Source organism: Macrotis lagotis, chromosome 1 (assembly GCF_037893015.1).
Source record: "Macrotis lagotis isolate mMagLag1 chromosome 1, bilby.v1.9.chrom.fasta, whole genome shotgun sequence".
Classification (NCBI taxonomy): Eukaryota; Metazoa; Chordata; class Mammalia; order Peramelemorphia; family Peramelidae; genus Macrotis; species Macrotis lagotis.
In genome coordinates, this window is record NC_133658.1 from 354,940,316 (window position 1) to 354,960,912 (window position 20,597).

General features: G+C 36.8%; 1 protein-coding gene across 1 annotated transcript in view; it reads right to left on the bottom strand.

Annotated features, from left to right (window-relative positions):
* The window catches only part of SGK2 (serum/glucocorticoid regulated kinase 2), a 76,023-nt gene extending 56,036 nt beyond the window's left edge, over positions 1-19,987 (bottom strand). The window contains exon 1 of the mRNA XM_074212005.1: positions 19,916-19,987. The gene's annotated coding sequence lies outside the window, so the exon portion shown is untranslated. The remainder of the gene's footprint in view (positions 1-19,915) is intronic.
* Positions 19,988-20,597: the final 610 nt, after the last annotated feature.

Here is a 20,597-nt window from a genome sequence, read left to right on the forward strand (position 1 = left end):
ATCTATGTGATTGGATGTTTGTTGATCTAAGCTTCTCTTCTTTTCACTTCTTTCCTTTTAATTTGACTTCTCCTTTCCCAGTTTGAAACTACCAATATGGCCCTAGCTCTATATGACTAGATCTATGCTGATCTAAGCTTCTTTTCTTTTCTTATTTCCTTTTAATCAATTTAGCCTTTTTAACTCAACTTCTGCTAATCAACCTGTCCTTTAAGAAACTCACCATCTTGCTACTTCTCCAAAGAACTTAACCTGTGAACTTTTTGTAGTCACTGCGAACTTTATGTAATAATCTGTGAACTTTGCAGTAACCTGTGAATTAAAATTTAAGCCTTTCTTATCTCTCTGAGTCAGAGATTTGGTGAGTTTTTCACCCTGAAATGAACCCAATCTTTAAGCCCCTTTCCTGAACCTCTTCATAAAGGAGAAGCATCTATACCCTAGAGGTAGCAAAGGAACATAGTTGCTATCTGGTTTATAAGCACGAATTGAGATTTTGGTGTTTAGGAGGCGAGCAGTAACCTCTGAGAGCAGTTTCAGGAGAGTGGTAAAGACAGAAGTCTGATCATAAGGGAATAAGGGAAAAAGTAGGAAGTGATAAAATAGAGACATTAGAAATTAATGTGTAAACAACCTCCCTTCCTCCCCCCACTTTCTCCAAGAAACTCCTCTCTAGATTTTCCTGAAGATACTTGATACTTGCTCTTGGCTTTCCTACTTATGCAACTTTCTAACAGAATTTAGTAAAGAAGAGGGAAGGAAAACTGAGACAAGTGAATAGGAATGAAGAATCAAGCAAAGGGCTTTTGTGGTTTAAGAATACCTGAATCTCAAGAGTCCAGATAGAATATTAACTTTTTGGATAGAAAAAAAGATGCTGAGAAGCTATAAGAAATAGAGAAGAACTCATGTTGGTTGGTCTTTAACCTCTGTTTTCTTAATGAAATGGGAGGTTAGGTCATTTGGATATAGGAAGAGAAGAAACCTTTCTAGAAACTTTTCTACCCTAGATCCTGTGCTAAGCACACAATGGGCAGCTGGTCATGTTGGTGATCAAATGAAGTGATCTATGTAAATTAACAAATATTCTCTTTTAAAAATGGAATGTGAGAGGGTTTAAAGTTTCCAAGCTAGCCAACAATGGGTTCAGGCAAAGGAGTAGTCACTACATTTTTAGTTTGACAAAAAAGGAGACACAGTCAAGAACAAAAAGTTCTTTTGACACTAGTCATATCATTGTGAAGATCAAAACAACAACAATTGACATAGACCAGACAAGAAAATGCAAAGTCATCTATGCCAATTAACAAAGTGATCTATGTAAATTAACAAAGATACTCTGACATTTGCATAGAGTCAAGTTTATCATAAGAACTCTATATTCGGGGCAGCTAGGTGGCACAGTGGATAAAGCAGTGGCCCTGGAGTCAGGAGTACTTGGGTTCAAATCTGGTCTCAGACACTTAATAATCACCTAGCTGTGTGGCCTTGAGCAAGCCACTGAACCCCATTTGCCTTGCAAAAACCTTAAAAAAAACCCTCCATATTAGAAACTATCCTTGATTCACCTTGAAGTGAATTCACCCATCACAAGTACTCCTTCCCCTGCCCCACCTTTTTCATCACATTTGAGAAGTTTGGTTTAACCCAAAGAGCTGACATTTATTCATTGTTTACTTCTCAGTCAAGCACTTAGATTGATGATCTTCCCCCTCCCCACATACTTAAGTGTATTTTATTTTTTTTCCCAATTACATGTGAAAGTAGCTTTCAACATTCATTTTTATAAGATTTTGGGTTCCAAAATTTTCTCCCTTCCTTCCTCCCTAAGACAGCAAGCAATCTGAAATGTTATATTTGTACATCATGTTAAAGATATTTCAATATTAGCTCTGTTGTAAAAGAAGAATGAGAACAAAAGGGGAAAACCACAAGAAAGAAAAAAATAGTGAAAATAGTATGCCTTGATCTGCATTCAGACATCCACTATGGATGTAGATAGCATTTTCCATCATGAATCTTTTGGAATTGTCTTTGCTTATTAGCTGAGAAGAGCTAAATCTATCACAGTTGATCATTACACAATGTTGTCTTTAATGTTCACCTGGTTCTGCTCACTTCATTCAGCATTAGTTCATGCAAGTCTTTTCAGGTTTTTCTGAAATCTATCTGCTCATCATTTCTTATTGAGCAATAATATTTCCTGACATTCATATGTCTCAATTTATTCAGCCATTTCCCAATCAATGGGCAATCCCTCAAATGAAAATTCTTTTCCACCACGAAAAAAGTTGCCATAATTAGTTTTTCCACATATGAGTCTTTTCCACTTTTTTATGAATGCTTTGAGATAGAGAACTAGTAGTGGCATTGCAGGATAAAAGGGAATATACAGTTTTATAGTTTTTTGGACAGAGTTGGATTGATGATCTTGATAGTCTGCTGAACTGCCCTCCCATCAATGACTTTACTTTGTGAGCAATCACCAGCCAGTAAGATTTGCTGTGTACCAGGAGACCTTCAGGTTCTATGACCTTGTGGATTAAGAATTTCCTGAATGTACTGGGTAGTGTTTTGTCTCCTATAGGAAGTCAATATCTGACCCTTGAGTCCTCTAAGCATTTTCTTGTTTGGTCTATATCAATTGTTGTTTTTTTGATCTTGACAATGATCCAACTGGTGTCAAAAGAATTTTTTGCTTCTTGACTGTATCTCCTTTTTTGTCAAATTGAAAATGTAGTGGCCACTCCTTTGCCTGAACCCACTGTTGATTGGCATGCAAGCTTTAAACCCTTTCCATTTCCTTCCTAGTGCAACCACTATCAAAAATCTTTTCAACTCTATCAAAAATCATTTTAAATATAACCCCATAATAATTATGACCAGAGACTCAAAGTGGAAGTGGTGATAGATTTTCTTTAATAATTACATGAAAACAGGAGAAATGAAGCAAGAAATACAAAATTTAAAAAAAGTTCTTGAGGAAAGAATTGGAAGGCAAATGTTCTTGCTGTTGTTGTCTGTCCTTTGTTCTTGAAAATGACTATGACATCAGATTGGTAATGCTATGATATGAAAGTGAGTTGGGTTTAAGTGCGTAGATGTTGTAAATCTACCAGTCTCACCTTCTCCTTCAGTCAGTCATCTGGGTCCAGTGGTCAGATATGGATCAAGATGACTGAAATGGTCCTGGATGCAACCAGAGACCCTGGCTTTTTAAAGTTATGTCTTTCCCGGGTCACAGTTTGATTGAGTCAATGCCCATTCAATCATTAAGATTAGGTAAGAGAGATATGAGGCAAAGAGGTCAAGAACATGGAATAGAAAAGAAAGAGTAAATCTTATTCAAAAAATAGACTCCTTGAAAACTAGGGTAGCACAAACAGAAAGCAATGTCTTTGCAGAATAAGAAACATTAGACTAAAATAAGAAGATTTTCTTAAATAGAAGAAAATATAAGTTATCTAAAACTAAATCTAAATGACCTGGAAAGCAAGTCAAGGAAAGATAACATAAATGTAATATTTCCTCAGGGTTCACTCATCCAATTCACCCTGACTCTGGCTGCTTGGTTCTAAGGGTAATTCTGTGAAGGGCTAGTCTCCTAAACACTCATTCACAAGTTGTCCCCTGTATATTTCCCTTTGACAATCTGATTCAGTTATTTTGCAAAGGCATTTGCCCAAAAAGAACAGAAATAAGATTAATTACTAAGTGTTTTCCCAACATCAGTCAGTGGCACACTCTCCCAAAAATATACCCAAAGGCCAGACTGGGGACAAGTTGACATAAACTTAAGAGTTCAGATGATTACAAGGCTGGGACAATTTACAACTCTGGAACAGAAGCAGTTCCTAGATGTCTTTTAAGAAGTTTCTTTTTTAAAAATAAGATTCATTTCTTAATTCAGTTCTATTTCCAGTTCCAAATTCTCTCCCTCCCTCTTTCCTTCCCCCATCCATTGAAAAGGAAAACAAAATCCATTGAAAATATAAAAAAATTATGCAAAACATTTTTTTTGCATTAGCCATGTTCTCCCCCTCCACCAAAAAAAGCAAGGGAAAGAAAGAAATAGAAGGAAATATGGTTCAGTCTGTACTCTGAGTCCTTTATTTGGAAGCAGAAAGTATTGTTTCATCATGAGTCCAGTTGTTGTCTTAATCAGAGATATCAAGCCTTTCAAAGTTGATTATATTTGCAATATTGCTGTTAACTGTATAAAATGTTCCTTGGTTCTGCTTCGCTTTGCACCAGTTCATACTAGCCTTCCCAGGTTTTTGAAATTATCCTCTTCCTCAAATGATCAGTCATATCTCCAGAAGAACTATGATGAAGCAAGTTATTTAAGTCTATCAGAGAATTGAAAGACAAAGTGTAGAGACATTTTTTCACATGGCCTCTATGTGGATTCATATTATTTAGTTATGTTTATTTATTATAAGGGTCTCCTCCTTCCAATCTATTGATTAAGTGGGGGAAGGGTCAGAGAAGGCTAGGGTTAGCAGTAATGATGTAAAAAATATGAACCACTGAAAGTTTTTTAAAGCACACAGAAAGGGGCGGCTAGGTGTTGTTGTGGATAAAGCACCGGCCCTGGAGTTAGGAGTACCTGGGTTCAAATCTGGTCTCAGACACTTAATAATTACCTAGTTGTGTGGCCTTGGGCAAGCCACTTAATCCCATTTGCCTTGCAAAATAAAATAAATAAAGTGCACAGAAGAGAAGTTTTGAAGCACAAGTTTTGAAAGACTATTCTCTTTTTTTAAAGCAAGTAATCTGAAATAGAAATTCGTAATTGTGTACAGAATTCTTTTATATGACCTGTTATGAAAATAGAAGCATTCTGCTTTTTAATTTTAAAAAAATTTACATTTACATTTTTAACATTTCTAATAGATATTCATGAATTAGTCCAATCAGTCTGCTTCTCTTTGGTTGTTTAATCAAATGGATGAAATGAGGAAATGATGGTTACTGCTATCCTCTTGTACTGTTCATAGTGTCTCATTGAATCAGATGATTTCCAAGGTCCCTTTCAGCCCAAGATCTGTTGTCTTCTAATTTCCAGGATTAGAATTCTCAGACTAGTAGTACTAGCACTAGTGGCTTACATACCTATTTTAATACTTTAAAAGCTTTAGGTTTTCATAATGGGGGAAGGGGAAATCCCTGAAATGAAAGAGAGGGCATTTCCACTAACCCTTAGATGGTCTTCATGGACTACTATGGCCAAAAAAATTCAACTGGAAAGTAAGCTTTTGGTGAACCTGTATAGATTGGTATTCTCTTGACTAATGACAACTCATACTAAAAGTCTTTCTAAGCTTGTGTTTACCTGAGATGACCTTTGAGAACCCCAGGTCACCTTCATGCTACATTAGACATCTAAGTAGAACTTTAGTGGAGAAGCTCACCTGTATTAGGGGCTAAACAGGCTTTTGTTGGCTGTTCTGGAAGCTACCTGCTATTTATATTTTCTTGGGAAAGTGACAAACAACTGATTTATAAATTAACTTTCAAAACATAACTCATTAGTAAGCTTTGGGACAGACTGTACCCAAATCTCCTACCAAAAATTACCTGGAGTTCCTATGAAAGACAAAAACCTAGCCTGGAGGGATCATAGGGTTGACCAAAGGAGTCACTGCTAGTGTATGTGAGAAAAAAATATTTATATTAGTTCCAGCACTTAATATGTAACTTTGGGCAAAAATCACTGGACTTCTGTGAAATGAAGATGATAGTTTGCTTTACCTTTCTTCTAAAATTGGTTATGCAATAAACCAATTTACAAATCTTCAAGCACCCATATAATAATTAATAAAACTTTTTTATTAATAAGAAAAATAAATTGTGTTTTAGGATTGTAGCTGCTGGTGACCCGGGAGCAAAGGTAGATATATAGTGTGACAAAACTGACCAGGAGCCAGCACCATGAGGGTAAGACAGTTGGAAGCCATCCCCAAAGAAAGAAAATCCAGAGTTTCTGACACTGTTGGCTCCTGTGAATCATATTGGACTGGTGAGCTAGAAAAGCATACTTTCCTATTGGTCTTTGCATATGATGAGTGAATGGAAAGACCTTCCATTCAGTTCCTCAGGAAGCATCAGAAGTATGGGTGGAGTTCCCCATAGTTGTACCCTAAGGTCTTGAAGGACAGAGGTGGAAAATTTTGAAATAGTCAAAAGCAGAATTTGGAGTCATTTTTTTTTGGTTTGTTTGTTTTATTTTGTATTTGTAAACCAGTGACATCAAGCTCACATAGAAATGGATCCCTTGATGTGGTAAACTGTAATTGGGTATTGGAGCTTATGCCTGAGAGAAGCCTTAAGATTTAGAGCTACAAACCTGGGAAAAATTCTTCTCTGTCTAAAGACACCGGTTTGAGAAAATTCTTTTCCAATCCTTTTGATCTTATGATAAGATTTGTGACAAGTCTTGTGATGTAGAAAAGCAGCCCTGAAAGAACTCCTCCCATCTGTACCTGCATAGCTGAAGATGCCTTCCTTTATCTACTGCCTCATTCCTAGACTAACCACAAATGAGAATTGCCTCCTTCCCTTGTCTCACCTACAATTCCTGCCCTCTTAGCTCACTTCCCCAACCCTTTTTTCTGGGAAAGAAGCAGATCAAAGATCCTAACATCTTGCCATCTGTTAATTAAGGAGGGTCAGATTCTTCTACTTAACCTCATCCTGCTCTCGCTAAGACAAACTTTCAGCTTGACCTTGTGTCTCACATCACTCCTGATGTAAATATTATCAAATAATTAAAACTTGACTTCAAGGGATCATTTGTTTGTATATGTGTTCTCTTATGACTGGACACCAAACCAGGGCAAGGAGTTTTAACCTCCCCTATCCCCAATACCTGTATACTGCATATTGACTTAGAAAAACACAAATTAACATTATCTATGGTGAAAATATTTTTATTTATTTTTTAAACAGTTCCCAATTATATTTTAATCTGATTTAAGCCTCACTCAGGAATTTTGTCTGCAACATAGGGTCCCCAGGCTCTCTATCTGACCCCTCTGTTATAAAATATATGACTACCACACCCAAGTTCTTAGAATCCATGAAAACAGTAGCCAGTTAGATCCAACCTTTCTGGAGAGCAATTTGGAATTATGTCCATAGGATAATAAGACTATACATATCCTTTGGTCCAGCAATACCACTATTGGGTTTGTATCCTGAAGAGGTCATGAAAAAAAGTAAAAATTCCACATGTACAAAAATATTCATAGCAACTCTCTTTGTAGTGGCAAAGAATTGGAAATTGACAGGATGCCCATCAACTGGGGAAATAGTTGAACAAATTGTGGCATATGTATGCGATAGAACATTATTGCTCTATGAGAAAACATGAAGGACAGGATTTCAGAAAAGTCTGAAAAGATTTGCATGAATTGATGTTGAGTGAAATGAGCAGAACCAGAAGAACATTATACACACAACATCATGGAGTGATAATCATTGATTGACTTGTTCATTTCAGCAGTACAATAATCAAAGACAATTTTAAAAACATGATGGATAATACTATCCATTTCCATAGAAGGAACTGTGGAGTTTAAATGAAGACTCAAGTTTATTATTTTCAATTTTTTTATTTGTCTTATAAATTGTCATTTTTTTCTTTCTGTTTTCTTTCTTCTGTTTGGATTTGATTCTTCTCTCACAACATGATCAATATGAATCTGTTGTTTAGCGTGGTTATAAATGACTGCTCTCTGGCCTCAGACACTTAATAATTACTTAGCCATGTGGCCTTAGGCAAGCCACTTAACCCCATTGCCTTGCAAAAAAAATAAAAAAATAAAAAATAAATGACTGCTGTCTGTCAGGGAGAGGGGGAGGGAAAGGAAAGAAAGAGAAGATGGAAAACTCAAAAACTTGCAAAAAATCATTGGTAAAAACTACTGTTGGCATACAATTGGAAAAACAAAATATTTTTGAAAAAAACATAAAATAAAAAACTCAACATGAGTGAAAAAATACAACAGTAGGCAGTTAATTAAGAGGGTAAAACCCAAATGAACTGGGGACTCATGAGCTAGATATAAATAACAGACATATTTTGATATTTTGAGCAATATTCTATTTCATCCCTAAGACTGGACATCTTAACCTGGAGTTCATGGATAGACTTCACCTTGGAAGGGGAAAATGTATATGTTTATTTCACTAAATTTCTAACTGATTTTGACTTTTAGAACTCAAATATTCTGAGAATATTCATAGGCTTAATCAGAATACCAAAGGAGTCTGTGATACACACACACACACACACACACACACACACACACACACACACACACACACACACACACACACACACCCCTTTTCCTATGTTGTCCAAGAGGGAAACTACCTATGTACTTCAAGAAAAAAGTAAAAGGAAAGACAAGAACAACATACCATTGGTTGATTGAGGAACTTCTTTAACTATTCTGGAAAGCAACTTGGAATTATATTAAAAAATGACTAAAATTTTCAGATCCATTCATCTTGCTCCCAGAACCAGTGCTGAAAGTCCCATATACAACAGGTCAGTTAATTAACATTTATTCAGAACGTACTATATGCTGAATTCTTTGTTAAGTACTGAAAAATATTAAACCTAAGTATTAATAGTCACAATTTTTGTGCTACTAGGAAAAAAACTAGTTGCCCACTGACTGCAGAATGACTGAACAGTTGTGGTATACAAAATAATATGACATTATTGAACCATAGGAAATGACAAATATTAAGAAATCAGAGAAGCATGGACTCTATGTATGAACTGCTGCAGAATGAAATGGGCAGAAACAGAAAAAACAATATTTACAAGGACCACTTAAATGTAAATAGAAAAAACAAAAAAATGAAATTGAACATTGTGTAATTCTAAGAAAAAAAATATAATGGGGGTGGCTAGGTGGCACAGGGGATAGAGCACCGGCCCTGGAGTCAGGAGTACCTGAGTTCAAATTTGGCCTCAGACACTTAATAATAATGACCTAGCTGTGTGGCCTTGGGCAAGCCACTTAACCCCATTTTTGCCTTGCAAAAAAAAAAGCCCAAAAAACCTAAAAAAAAAAATGAACCTCCCTCCTTTCACTGGAGAAAGAGAAGCAAGAGTATAGATGAGATTGTGATCAATATGTGAGTTCTTTTTGAGTAACTGCTTTTTATGTTTTAACTTTTGTGAAAAAATGGCAAGGCTCAATGGGTAAGAGAGAGAGAGAGAGAAATGCCAGTTAGAAATTAATGTGATGGAAAAAAGACAACATTAAAAAATTAACAAATAAAGAGAAGCCTTGAAAAGAAAAAAGCAATCTAAAAATCACAGTTTCTTCATTTGTAAAATGACCTGGAGAAGAAAATGGTAAATTATTCTCCAGTATCTTTGCCAAGAAAACCCCAAATGGGTCACAAAGTCAATCGCAGCTGAAAGAACTCAACCAGGCTGGAGACTTGAGTAGTGTGCCACCTGATGGGAAACTTAGATATTGCATGTCTTCATTAACATAGTGCTAGGCTCTTTCTATGCTTGAGGAAGGAGATACTTAATCCAAACAATCCAAGAATTCTGGATTGGGGGGGTGGGAGGGGAGAGTCACATTACAATGACAATCTCATAATAAGATATAGATCTGAGAAGAATTTTATGTTAATTACTTCTAATTTTTCACTGTATAAATGAGGAAACTAAGGTCAGACTGGCAAAATTAGTATAATTAGGAGTTATTATTATTAAATCTGATGGATATGCTAGAAGCTTTTCCATGGGCAGCATTCAATCACAGACTTAGGGTTTTTGTTTGCTGTGGCTGGTGGCACAGGAGATACACCTCTGGGCTTGGAGTCAAGAAGAACTAGGTTTAAATTTGGCCTCAGATACAACCTAGCTAGTTGTATGACCCCTGGGCAAGTCATTTAATATCCCTCTGTCCCATTTTCCACATTTGTAAAATGTTAATAACAATAGCACCCATCTCCTAAGATTGTGGTAAGAATCTAAGAGATATTTGTTAAGTTCATTACATAGTACCTGGCTTAGTACCTGGCATACTATGTGTACATATACATACATATATATATATATATATATATATTTATTGGATGTGTGTATGTAAATGTGTGTGTGTGTGTGTGTGTGTGTGTGTGTGTGTGTGTAAATGCTCGCCATTATAATGGTGAAGAACAGAAGGAATTGTAAAAAGAACCTAGGACACATTAGACATTATTGCTGTAATTGGCAGATGGGAGGCAGCATCATGACAGAAATAGGTTAGGAGTTGGAAACCACCACTTCCTATTGCTGCTTTTCAATTGTTTCTGATTCTCCATGATCCCATTTGGGGTTTTCTTGGCAAAGATACTGGAGTGGTTCACCATTTTCTTCCCCAGTGGATTAGGCAAAAAGAGGTTAAGTGACTTGCCCAGGATCACACAACTAGTAAATATCTGAGTTCAGATTTCCCAGATCCAGTACTCTTCCTATTGCCAGTCAATAATAGTTTTATAATCATTAGAGAAACTAATTCCTGTGAGTTCAAGGGAAGAGAAAAAGAAAGTAAACCAGAGAGGAAGCAGATTACATTTGAGGGCAATAAATCAGTTTAGAAAAGAGAACAGACCAGTTCCATAAAAAAAGCTTAAAGGTATTATGAAACTTTAAGAAAAAGATGGATTTGGAATCAGGGGACTAAATTCAGATCCTGATTCTGCTATTTGTAATCTGCATGACTTTGTTAACCCTTTCCCTTTGCTGGGCCTATTTTCTCACTCTAAAATGAAGGGATTAAATTAGATGACAAAGGATTCTTTCAGATTGAAAATTTGATTAATTAGGTGCTAGTGAGAATGAGCAGAATGGTTGGTCGATGCAATCCCTAGATGAAGAATCTAGAGAGACTGCCTCTAGAAAGGCAGGAGGATGAGTTGTGGAAGGGTCTTGCTCCGCCCCCATTTGGAGCACATGTAGATATTCTATAACTGAATGAGACAGCTAACCACATGGAGAATAGAAGTCTTTCTGATTACCTATGAAGTCAGAATTGTAGTACACTCAAAAGGCACTAACTAATCCACAGTCTGGGTCTGGCTGGTATTTGAGCAAAGAGGGTCTTTGGATGGGGTTGGGGATCATCTCAGACCACCATGAAACAGAGAGCACATGACCCTGCTGTTGCTTATTTCTCCATTACATTATTTCTTGCTTTTAGGCAAAGGCAATTGGAGATAATTATGACCTGAGATTTGAAAGGAGGAAGAGTCATCAGAGGTCTGGGAGCTGAAGTACATTCCTAGATTTACAAAAAGTTAGACAGGGAGGGAAATTTGACCCAACTGAGGAATATTAAAGATGCCAACTCATCCATCTATCAACCAACTGCATTTGAATGTGACTTTGGCAGACCAGTGTTATATAGAAATCACATCAATCAAATATCCCCTGGGACTGAGATTGTATGAGGAAATACATATTCTCAAATATTGGGGGGGGATGTTTTTAACTTGTGTTCTTGTTTTATTTATCCCTTTGGAAAAGCTAACTGATGTTAATTGGCTAAGTGAAACTAGGTATTAAACCCTGAAAGTTAATGGTAGTAGAGAATACACCAGAATGGGAACTCTAGCTGATGGTATAAGAAAAGAGATACCCCAGATTCTAAATTATCTAAAACGCTAGATACTCTGCACCCTGAGGGGGGAGATTTAGGCATCCACAGAGTAGGAGATGGAGTCCAGAGTCCACTACACTATCAGGAAGTTTTAGTTAATAATGCAAAGACAAATTCTAGTGTTACAACCTTATCTGAGCTGTGTAACACTGTATCTTAAGTGTACAAGTCCCCCAAGGTCTCAGGAGAGCCCATTGTTAGGATCTCTCTCTAAGCCATGATGATGATGCTTGTCCTTTATTCCTGAAAAAGGCCATAATATCAGGGAGGTGATGCTACAACATGCATGAGAATTGGATTTGAGTGGGGGGGGGCAGAGCTGTGCTCAGTCATCAGCCTCACTTTCTCCTCTAGAACCATCTGGATCCAGTGACCAGATATGGATCAAGATAACTCAGGATGAACCTGGAAGCAAGGCAATCCATGTTAAGTGACTTTCCTAAGGTCACACAGCTAGTAAGAGTTAAGTGTGTCTGAGGCAGAATTTGAATTCAGGTCCTCCTGATTCTAGGGCTGATACTCTATCCACTGTGACATCTAGCTGCATTTATGCCATAGCAGGGAACCAGTAGCAGCCTGGCAACATCACAGGAAAGGATCAATACAGATTAGATTATAGATTCAAACCCCTTGTTGAACAGAGGAAGAAATTGAAGCCAAGCAGAAAAGGAATTTGTCTAATGTCACACATACAACCTGTGTTGACTAAGACCATATAATTCTTGATTTGAACCTCAGAGGACATAGATCCAGCCTCTATGGATCAAGGCTTTGGAAAAAGTTTACTTTGCCAAAATTACACAGATCACCAAACTTTTTTTTAAAAAAAGAAACATTCTATGGACTGGATTTGAGACTAGCATCTTTTCTGCACAGAGTTCCAGACTGAAATGTGATTAATCCAAAAAGTCCAAGTTGCAAATATGGATCTATCAGAAGCCTTCCTCTAGATCTCCCAGATGGGATCCAAGAAGATTCCTGCCACAAAGTCCCACATTCTGTCAAGTCCCTTCTCCAGGATTCCTCAGTTTTCTCATCTGTAAAAATGAACTAGGGAAGGAAATTTTAAATCCCTTCAAAGAAAACCTCAAATGAAGCCATGAATCCTTAGACAAAATTGAAATGACTGAATAACTACAATGTCTTTTATTCAGAGAATTCCCTGAACTCTGCCCCCCCCCAATATTTTCATGTGCTTAAGGTCTCAGAGAACCCAACAGTCTTTTCCCTACATTGTCTAGATTATGGGTTTTGTGGGGCAGGGGGTCAAGTGACTTGCCTAAGGTTACAAAGCTAGTAAGTATCTAGTGTCTAAGGCTAGATTTGAATTCAGGTCCTCCTGAATTCGGTTGGTGCTCTATTCACTGTGCCACCCAGCTGCCACCCCATACTATCTAAAAGAACCCATCAAACCCTGACTATGACCCAAGTACAGTGAACATCACTATTGCTCTGATATCTGAAACATACAAATTGCAATGACCAAAACCTAACCATTGCCAGCTATAAGATCCACGCAATAAGTTACTCAACTTTCTACAGATTTTGCTGGTGATTTCACCCTGATTATTCAAAGAACTAGTTTTCTCTGCTCTCTCTACCAATCCAGAGCTTCATAAGCCTATAGTTTGACAACAACAATAATAATAATAATAATAATAATAGCCAGCCTTTATATAGCACCTCCTATGTACTAGAGACCTTACTAAGCATTTTAAATATTGCCTCATTTGATCAGGTGATAGGTACTATCATTATTCCTATTTTAAATTGAGTTAATTGTCATAGAGAACCAAGTTTTTAAGACCCCCACGCACCTGTTAACAAGGCCACCCCTTGCTGTACCATCATCCAGGAGTAAGAGAAGCCATCTTCCACTTGATCCATCAGTCAGTTCTACTTTGATATCCTTCTTCTATCCCTCCAACAATAACTACACTGTCTCTCCAGTACCAGGCCTGACAATGTGGTGCAGAGAAGAGTTATTCAGTGCCAGAAAATTCACACACACACACACACACACACACACACACACACACACACACACACAAACACACAAACACTCTCTCTTCTTCTGGTACCAAACAGCCTCTATTCATCTCTATCTTCCTCAACACTCCCTTTTTCTTTGTCCTCCCACTATCTCTGAAAATTCAAGTAAGAACATCCAACAAAGTTAAAGGGAAGAATACAAGAACAAAATATGAACACTTGGTACACAATAAGCATTTAGCAATTTTTTTCATTCATTCATTTTTAACAAATAGTTAGAAATATCACTACTTATCATTGTCACTTAGGGAATGACTGAACAACCTATAGTGTATGAATGTAATGGAATACTATTATGCCATGAGAAACGATGGGAAAAGCTATGTGAATTTAAGCAGGGTAAAATACACAGAATCTAAAAACAATATTTACCATGAACACAATAATGTAGATGAAAAGAATGTAAAAAGGAAGCTAAAGTTTGTTGATTATAACAAACAATTTTGCTTCTGGAAAATAAAAGTTATCAGAGCATTGCTTTGGACTGGAGATACTTGGTTCAAATCCCACCTATTGAGCTTACTACTTATGATCTTGGTTGAGGGGGAAGTGCATTCTGAGAATGGGAAACTACCTGTACAAAGCCCAAGAGGCAGGAGATGGAATATGATTTGCAAGCAACTACAGGCCAATTTGATTGAAATTAGAGTATGCATGAAGCGAATTAACATGAAAGAAAAATGGTGGAAACCATAATGTAAAGGACTTTAAATGTCAGTAGTGTAGCCAGGAAAATCCAAATAGACTCATGAAGAAAGGTCAGACATGACTAAACCCAAAATTGGTCAGTTGTAACAGTCTGACCTAGTTCTCATTTTCTGCTGCCTTAGATAATTAAGATTAGATCCTTCCCCATCAGTTTGTGGCATCTACAAAGAGACTCCCCTTACCTGAGCTTTGCCAAAGCATGGTACCTAAGAACTTCTCCATCATAGCTGGGTCCTGAGTAAGAATACTTTCTCCTATATCTGACATTGATAATTTGTTTTTAATCAAACCCATTCTTAGGGTATGTTGGGAGCCAGGGTCTCTAGGCTGCTTGACACAGACGTGGCAAGAGGACTCAAGGCGGCCACACCACCTGATGGAACAACATTTCCTTCTTCAATACATATATATATGTATATATATATATATATGTATATATATATACATATACATGTATATATATATATAGAGAGAGAGAGATATAGATATATATGGATTCCATGTATACCAATATTTGTAGGATTAATATTGATTGCAAAACTTACACATTCTAATAGTGGAATTACTATAAAGGAAGAATTCCAGGGAAATTCCTTGAATAAAACAGATTGTAAACTCTGTCCAAATTTAACAGGATTGCCCATTCCCAAGGCATACAAAAAGTTCCAACATTTTTGAAATCTTTGGAAAATACAACACTGGGAATTCCAAGGAGACATCAGAATATATACAGGGAAAACAGATACAAGATGGGTTAGGTAGAATTCCTGGAAAATCAACAGCTTTGCCCCCCTTTACCATACACAGGAATATATGATAAAGATGGTGAAAGAATAGTCAGTATAGGTGACCGATATGTGAACTTTAACAGCCTTAGTTTATTGGGAAAGAATAAAAAGGGAAAGAATAAAAAGTCATAGAAACCGTGGTGTCTATCAACAAGGGCTGAAAGGAAAATGGTTATTGAAGAAGTTAACGGATGGGTGGACAAATATAACTGTCAAGAGAGCGTGTCAAAAAACATTACATACACAGAAACATAAAAAACATAAAAAACATTCCATTAAATGAATTATATCAGAGATTATTATTAGGAAAGTTATGTTTAATTAATAACTTTACTATGCAGCAACAAATTAGGCGACAGACAGGTTGAGGTCATCACAGTCTGAGCAGGGACAAGAAATTAATTAGGTGACAGACAGGTTAAGGTCATCACGGTCTGAGCAGGGACAAGAAATTAACTATATGATTAAACTTGTAACCACATGAACTACATGATCAAACTTGTAACCATATGAACCACATGATTGATAGATAATGAAAATTATAAACTTTTGTAACCAAGGAAATGATTTTGGCTTGCATGCTTGATGCTTATATGATTCTGAGACTATAAAAATAAATCTGAGCATCTGACAGTCAGTCAACCTGATTCTGCCTTTAAACCCTTGTGTTCACTCAATTCCTTTTGCCGACTCTATCCCTTCTGTCAGGTTCCAGAGACCTCATGGAGGCTGGATCCCTGCAATGGTATATAATTTTGCCATTTGAACCTCAACTTTGAGCATGCTTCCCCAGTGGATGTATCTCTCTCACCTTTACAATACAGTGTGTTTCTTACATTCAGGAGTATATATCTTTATCAGTTTATATTGCTATATGTATGCTTTTATTTGTCTGTCTGCATAATAAAGGTCTTAATTATATTAGTTTTCTGAGTTCTAATTTTCTGGAAATTCTCTAACCCAGGTTTTTGTTTTAACATGAGGCAGGGTGGGAGTGGGGGTGGAAGGAAATTATATAACTTAAAAATATGCATATATATGGATGAATGTCAAAAGACTTTCATAATATATAATTGAAAATATAAAATAAAATATCAATTAAAAAAACATGAGCCAAGAGGTCAGATGCTGCACCAGTGAAAATATCTGAAGATGGAGTGTTTTGTGCAAGGAATAGCAAAGAAACCTTTGCCACTGGAGTGCAGAATATGTGGGGCTACATAAGGTTTAAGAAATCAGGAAAAGTATGGAGAAGGGCATAAAATCCTCAGAGGATTTTATATTTAGTCCTAGAGGGGATAGGAAGTCATTGGAGTTTACTGAGGAGGGGAATGATATGGTCAGATCTATCTTTTAAGGTCACTTTGACAGCTGAGTGGAAGATGACAGTAAGTAGCAGAAGAGAAATAGCAAGATATTAAGAAGATAAAGTGCACAGGCTTTATCAGCAGATTAGCTATGAAGGAGAGTAGGAAAGAGAGTAAGGAATTAAAGATGACTCCTAGGTTTCAAGACAGAGTGACTGGGAGGTACCCTTGAAAGAAATAGGGGAGTAGGAAGAAAGGATGGTTTAGGGGTAGGGAGTGGGAAAGGAAAATGAGTTCAGGTGAGAGTCCAGCTCTAAATCTTAAATCTAAATCTTGTTTTTATTCATGGACTTATACAATCACCACAATGTAAACAAAAAGCTTATTTAATAGGAAATTAAATTCTAAGAAGTGGAAAAAAATTAGGGAAATTCCTAGAGAAGAAGAAATGAAAAAACCTCCCTCCTCAGGGCAGAAGGGAGGGGAATTGTTAAGACAGAATTTATTCTGTACATAATCAGCCTGAAGTGTCTGGCTTTGTCTAATTTTTTAAAATTCTTTATAAATGATGACACAATCTGTAGGTTATGGGATGGGGAGGGGGAAATAACTGTGCTGTAAAGCCAATGGCATGATCAGCAGGACAGAAACTGGTCTCTAACCTGTGGGCAGTCAGAGTGAACAAAGCAGACTAGAGACAAGAGAGTCAGGAATCAAACAGAAGTTTAATTTCAAAGTGAGGAAAATGGGTTTGCAAGCCAAAGTCATTCTGAGGAGGGCTTCTGTAGGGGTAGGGCTTTTATTCTTAAAAACCATAATAGGTGGGACAATAACACAGTCATTGTTAGGTCTTTAGTAAACAACTTCCAGGGTTGGCACTTCCTGCAATACAGATGTTGTTAGATCCTGAGGGATCAGTGCCCAAGTTATTAGAATCAGTTAGTCTTATGATTGTTTCAAGTCTTTAGGCTTGTTGAGCCTTGTGATTATTCAGTGGGGTACAGAACCAGAGTTCACCTTGCAGGAACTGTAGTGCAGCCCCTGGTTCGATTTACTTAGCAGTTACAAGCATGGTTGTTGTTGAGAGTGTCAGGAGAAATGATTGATTACTTTCAGGTGTAGAATGTTAGTTGTTTCTGATTCAGGTTCCTGGTAAATAGAGAAACTCCAACAAATCTACAGTTAAAAATTAATATGAAAATCATAAATCCCTCAGAGAACACCTGGTGCTGGTCAAAGCAATACATTTTGCCATAAGGTAACATTAATAGAGGTGAGTGCAAAGGATTATTGTTGTGCTAAACTAAGGCGCAGCAAGCAGGGCCTTAGCTCTGGAAAAGAGGGTGTTTCCAAATATTTTGACAGCATCGAGAGAACACTATTTTAAAAATAATGTAATTTAGATTCTTAAATGTATTTAATTTAATTTACATAAATATATAATACTAAGTACAACTATATAAAATACATTTAAATGTATTTTTAAAAATTATCAAGACTATGACAGATAAATTTCTCTTCTCTTTGTATTTCTAGAAGAGTTAACTGAAAACTAGTAATTGTGATCCTATTTAGAATAAGAGAGGCTGCCCCACATTTCTCTAGGAGAGATAATAATCAGAATAATAGGAGAACTCACTCCATCCTAAGTCAGTGTGTAACAGTTTTAAAATCACCTTTAAGCTTCAAGCACTAACCCCCTCAACAGTAAAATTAATTGGGTCTCTCCCCTTACTACAGGACATGGATGGTTCCAGAGTAGTATTTCCTGAGAGGCAGTTCCACCTTATTCAACTGCACTTGTTACTAAACTCTAAAGTTCAAAGTCTTATAATAATAATAATAATAGTTCTCTCTGTTTTATAGGTAGCATTTAATAATAACTAGCATTTAAGAGTGTCTTGAAATTTTCAAAGCACTCTAATAATATTGTTAATAATAATAATAATAAAAAGCTAATATTTATGTAGCATCTACTATGTTCCACGGGTTATGCTAAGTGCTTTAGAAATATAATCTCATTTGATCCTTACAATAACCCCAAGTAAGTCCTATTATTATCCCATTATATAAGTGAGAAAATTAAAACTGTGAGAGCTCAAGTGACTTTCCCAGGACCACAGTGTGTGAATTCAATTCTTCCTGAAGCTAAGTCCAGGACACTCAATTTACTATACCCATTTAATGGTTTACAAATAGTGAGGTAGATAGATGTATGTGAGGAAACTGAGCCTCTGGTAGATAATGTGACTTATTGAAAACTGAAGTTGGGAGGCAGTAATAGAGTCAAAAGAAGACCAGTTCTGGCTTCAGAGGACCTAGGTTGGAATCTTGCTTTGAGAGGAATTGGGCAAAGGTGGTTATGCATTAGGAACCTGAAAGACCAAGATCCCTACAAATACCCATTAAAGCTTTACACATGCACTAGAATGAATGAAGACAAACAAGAGGGAAGGGAACAGCTATAGGTGCCTCTATTCAGGCTTGAACAAAAAGACTGACAGAATCCTGTGGAGACAATCTGGGGTAGTCTTCTCAAAGGAGCCAAAGACCAGAAGATAAAATGAGGCCAGTGCCCTGGTAACTCACTGCCCAGATAGTTCCCCAGATACACAACCACACACACACAAAACTGTAAAGGTAGTTCAGCCTCCTGGCAGCCCACACATAATCCCAACAAGATAAAAGGCTAGCCCCTGGGAAACAAAGTTCCTAGGGTTTTCTAAAAGTCCTGCTTTGAGCATCATCATCAACTTCTGGATAGGACAAAAAAAGCAAAATCTGAGTTCAGAATTTTAATAGACAGGAGTTAAGAGAAAGATCCAAGGCTAACTTTAAGTTGAGCTGTGAGGTCATTGAGCTAAATCCAGTAATTTCTATAGAAGTCAAAGTTTAGTCTTAACCACTACATCCAACACTAAGCAGGGCCTACCCACATCATTCAAGAGTATGGAAGGGAGAAAAGTTTGATGCAAAAACAAAACCCAATGCAGAAACAGGTTGAAGATATGAGTAAACAGAAGAAAATAATGAATACAGTGGGGAAATATATACTCAATTGAGAGAAACTCAAAGTGAATTCAAAAGGAAAAAAAAGTAACTTTAAAAGTCTGCTTACTGTCTATGCAAGCCACTTTACTTCTAGGGATCTTATTTTTCTCATCTGTAAAATGAGAGGTTTGGAATTGGACGTCCTCTAAAGGCTACTTTCAACTCTAATTCTATAGACTCAAGGATTCAATCCTAGTTCTCCTAACTCTAAGCACAAGATTCTTTTGGTTCAGGGATGGGGAACCTAAGTCAAAGAATCAAGCTCCTGGGGAAGAGTCAATCCACAAGCATTTATTAAGTTCTTATTTATTGTATGCTAAGCACTTACTGTGATAAGCACTGCAGAAACAGAGAAAGGCAAAAATATGATTCCTCAGAGGCTCATATTCCAGTGAAGAAGCCCACATTCTGAAGAACTAGAAACGGGAAAGCATGAGCAGACATTCCAGGAATGGTGTGAGCTGATCGAGCAGGGGAAGCTACTGTCAAAAGTAAATTTCTGGCATAACATAACTGGCTCTGTCTTGTTTCGTAGTTGCCATTTTGCTGTGTATAACTCCTTCCGGAAGTGCAGGACCAACCGCATCAGTTGGTTCCCTTAAATGTTTTGTTAGACTAATTGCCACAAAAACACTTAGTTACTTAACAACAACAACAACAACAAAAAAAAGACCAACAAATCCTGGAATGCCCCTTTTTCTTTGCTTGAACTAATTGCCAAAAAACACCTAATTGCTTTAGAAAAAAAAACCCCAACAATTTCTGTAATGTCCCTCTTCCTCATCTATCCAGCACAGGTAGTTCCTTTTAATTAAGTACAACTGACTATACTAAGGACACATCCTTTCTTTATCTCCTGTAGTTAATGATATACATCCTCCTTAAAAAGCACACTTTTTTCCCCTTTGTATACCCAATTGCATGACAGTCTTTTTTCCCTATCTCCTATAAAGTGTAAGTAGTATTAAATTGTGAATGACACTTTCATCACCATAGGTGGGGTGTGTCAC